Source organism: Dioscorea cayenensis, chromosome 20 (genome assembly GCF_009730915.1).
Source record: "Dioscorea cayenensis subsp. rotundata cultivar TDr96_F1 chromosome 20, TDr96_F1_v2_PseudoChromosome.rev07_lg8_w22 25.fasta, whole genome shotgun sequence".
In the NCBI taxonomy this organism is placed as follows: domain Eukaryota; kingdom Viridiplantae; phylum Streptophyta; class Magnoliopsida; order Dioscoreales; family Dioscoreaceae; genus Dioscorea; species Dioscorea cayenensis.
Genome location: NC_052490.1, coordinates 19588596 through 19593099, shown reverse-complemented (window position 1 = coordinate 19593099; position 4504 = coordinate 19588596).

The following is a 4504-nucleotide window of genomic DNA, read 5'->3' as shown; positions in this document are numbered from 1 at the left end:
AAGTTTGACGATAGGAAAGTTAGGAGAGGTTGGACAGAGTGGTGTAGGAGAGCCATGGTGTGAACCACACAGGTTAGAGGGTTTGGCGGTGGAGTAATAGGACTAGTTAATGTTGTGGTAAATCTAGGAAGGAAAAGTGGGCGAGTTGGTATTTGAAGTAAGCCTGATTAGGACCCATATAAAGAAGAATTAGGGGGTCGTGCTCTATTGGAGTAGAAGGTAGTCATATTCTTTCGGAGAAAGAAGAATGTTGGGCTTAGGGTAAAAAAATTAGTGGTCGAGCAAATACCATGAAGATTGGCAAAAGAGATGGTCTCATGACGTGTGGAAGTTGTAAGCACAACAACAAAGGCATTGTACTCGGGGCCCAAGTATGTCACTACATACATGGAGAAATCTTCATCGGAGATTGGTGAGTCGATAAAGGCAAGTTCATCGACAAGTCATCTCATCTTTTTCAAGATAGAGAATGAGAGCGCGCTTTGTCGATGTGAGTGCGATGCTAACATTGTAAGTCCATCAACTTAGCTCGAAAGGAGCAAAACATGTTTTGTGAAGAGCTTTCCAAAGTTCAACGGATTTGGTGGAGTTTACAATTTGAGTGAGAATCGACTACAGTAATAAGGGAACAAAACCAATCTACAAAAGTTGGTCTTATCTCATACAAAGGAAGAAACTCAGGGTTGAATGCAAGTTGGCTAGTTTGTAAGGTCATGGTGGGTGGTGGTGGTGCGCCCTTAACATACTTAGTAAGGCCATAACTATGAGGGAAGAGGATGGATTTGGGATTTCCAAGTGAGGTAATTAGATCGATCGAGCTTGGTTGTTATAGTGAGAATGATTTGTATATGGGAATTAGATATGGAATGAGTAGATGTGATTTGTTGTGAGGAGGGAGATGACGCAGATGAGTTGGGGTTGGTTTTTTGTGTCTATAAATAAGAAATGAAGGTTAATGAAGTTGCTTGGCTAGAGATGGAAAAGAAAGAAAAGTTGTAGGACTTGAGGATTTTAATGGTGAATATGGACAAGGGAAAGAATTGCCAGGAGCTCTAATACCAAGTAGAAAGCTAAGGTTTAAGGAGAGCATGAAGTTTAGAGGAGAAGGAAAGTGATAAATTTGTTTTCATTTAGTTCTGCTTTACATTACAAAAGTTGAAGAAACCAGCACATACAGAAGATGTTTAGAGGATGTTTAGAGCATCTAATGTGACATCATCATTAAGATAATTATAAGAGGGTAAGGGATAACATATAGGGACAAAGATAATACATCAATAACATCTTGGTGAGGCTTTTGAGTGGAAGGAAATGTTATCTAGCTGATCTTCACTGGAGTTATTTCTTAAGACGCTAACAATATCCCATGCAAATCTAAACAACAAATGCTGATGACTCTAAGCATCTATGCACACACATCAATAAAAGAAGCCTTAAGTATGTTTGACACAAGTTCATTATAAATATCTTAAATATTATTATCATTAAAACTATAGTTTTGCATTAGTTCTACACAACAATGTTGGAAACACTAGAAGGGAATTTCCCTTCAAGAAAATTTCTGAACAATTCCAATACTCTTTTAGACTGATCACTTTGGTGGGGATGGTTCTTTGAGTAATAGAGAGGAAGAAATTAGAAAGAAAATAGTGCACAAGTCTTCAAGGCGTGAGAAACACTTTTCTTTTGGCTTAATTCACCTCCAGCTAATTTCAAACATTTGATGCAAAATGGATTGAATGGCGAATTTCCTTTAGGATATAATGAAGACCCTTGAGTATGGTTTGCACTTCCAAACTTAAGCAAAGACAATAATGGCTTTTACAAAGTGATTGGAATTTGTGTTCATTTTCAAAATGGTGGGGGATTATGAGAGGATTTTAAAAATATAAAGATACTAGTGTAATAAACACCACTTGTAATACAACTAATGAGAGATTATCATTTCTAATTTCATTTAATTAATAAATGATTGTTTTATTTTATTTGAAAAGATGTCTCATTAATGAAATAGTGTCTCATTAGTAAAGTGGTGTGTCTATTTAATGAAGTAATGTGTCTTTTTATTGAAGTGGTATATTGAAGTGATGTGTCTTTTTAAATGACACTCATTATTGAAGTGGTGTGTCTCTTTACTAAACACCACTTCATTCCTATAAAAATAATTTCCTACCATCATTAAAGTCAATTGAATGAAAAACAAACTCTTCACAAGTTCATTTGCTTTGTTCTTTGAGTGCACAAAAGATAGAAGCAAACTTTCACTTTGTAAAAGCCATTGTTGTCTTTGCTTGAGTCTATTTTTTAAACAAAATTCCATAATGATCAGATATACTGCCATCATTTTTTTTTATCAAAAGAGCCAAAGCTAAGGAAAAGAGAACACAATTAGAAGAAAAGCTTAAAACTACGACAAAGGTCATCAAGCCATTTGGGACGATCCATTCCCTAAGAAAATAGGGATAAATAGAGGTTCAATCTTCCAAAGTGCGCCAAAGCATCCGCTATCTGGTTGTCAATCCGGAAGATGTTCTTGATATCAGAGCAGGAAGAGCTCATAAGATTCAATTTCAGACTGTTAATATCATGCTTGAAACGGCACACTACACAACTATTAAAGTGCATCAGTAATTGAGCAATGCCTGGACAATCACAAAAGATTTTATTAGGAAGCCAGTTTTTTGAACTACATTGGTCTAGGGCAAAGTAAATAGCAGCAATCTCAGTAGAGATTGGAGAGTCAGAATGGTAGCCCATAGAACAAGCAAGTAAAATGAGACCAGCATTGGTGACAGTAATGAAACCTAAACCACAACCAGCAGGTGAGTCAGTCCAAGAAGCATTAGTATAAAGGTTAATAGTGCTCCAGGGATAAGAAGGGTTAGAATACTCCATGATGTTGCTCCCAACAGAGTTAAAAAAATTTAAACAATAAGACCAAGCGAGCGAGAAGATGGTGTGATACTTAGGTGCTCATCCTTTGAAAACTAGGTTGCAGCGATCCTTCCAAATAATCCAAGCAATAGTGTCAATAAGAGCTTTGAAGAAAGCATCAGAATTTTTAGAAGTAAACCTCTGAGTGAGCCACAGACTGGAACTAAACTCATTTAAAATAATTAGATCCAAATTAAAAGTAGTACAGAGTGTGTTCCAACATGGGATAATTTTATAGCAATTCCAAATGATATGGTAGGTAGATTAATAAACCAAACCACAAAAATGATACAGAGTAAAAGGACCAATATTTAACCTATAAAGATATTCACTAGTAGGAAGCTTGCCATGGGCTAATTTCCAAATAAAAGTCTTTATGCGAGGCAACATACAGAGCTTCCAAATAGAGCTCCAACCCGGCCAAGGATTAGGATCAGAACAAATCAAGAAATCATAAACAACAGAAGCAATAGAGGCTGGGAGACCGAGGCCCCCAAACCAAAAGATTCTGAGAGTTTAAATCAAACCTGATGCTATTGATCCAATTCTAATCTAAATTGTAACCAAAGATGTCATGAATAAGGGAAGTATTAAGACTGCCATCGTTACGAAAATCTGAGAAATTCAGGTTATCAAAATCAGAATTCATGTTGAGATATGTTAGTTTGAACAAAATACAAAGGTCCATGAAGCAAGGATCCTTCCAGATGTCCAGACCATAAGGATTGGAATAGAGAATTCTAAAGTGCATTTTTAAACACTGAGCAGAACGAGAAATTGATTTAAATAACCAAGAGGAATTATTAGGAGAAGTAGAAAACCAGGGATTTTAGTTGAGATATTTATGCTTGAAAATGTCCACCCAAAGCTTGTTATCGGAGTTTAAGATGGAGAGAATGTTCTTCGCCATAAGATAATGCCTAACATGCCTGGGGTTCCTGAGACCAAGCCCCCTCTCAGATTTTTTAAGAGTAGTAACCGTCCAATCAATAGTGTGCAAACTTCTATCATTGCTGCCATTACCCCAGAGAAATGTTCTGGCAAGTTTAGAAAATTGGTCAAGAATAGTATCAGGAAGGTCCATAACTGAGAGGAAATAGTTAGGGATAGAAAAGATGGAGCTATTGAGGAGAATGACTTTACTAGCAGTGGAAATCAGAGCATGACTCCATGCAGAAAGACTGGTTTTCACTTTTGAGATGAGACAATTAAATTGAGGAACCAACATTCTGGTAGGGGAAATAGGAATACCACGGTAATTCAGAGGGAAAAACCCTTGTTTGATGCCCAGAATAGTGGAAATGGATTTGGAGCATTTTTTATTACACCAGGAAGGGAAATAGACAGCTGATTTAAAATGATTGGGCTTTTTACCATTTATAGTATGATCAAGATTAAGGCACATCAAAAAATTACGAGCAGTCTTGCGAGTGGCTTTAGTGACAAGGAGAAGATTATCAGTGAACATAAGATGATTGAAGTCATGGGTAAGTGAGGGATTAAAACCTGTGACCAGGGAAAGGGTAAGAGCTTTGTTAAGAATGGCCGAGAGATTTTGGGTAACCAGGAG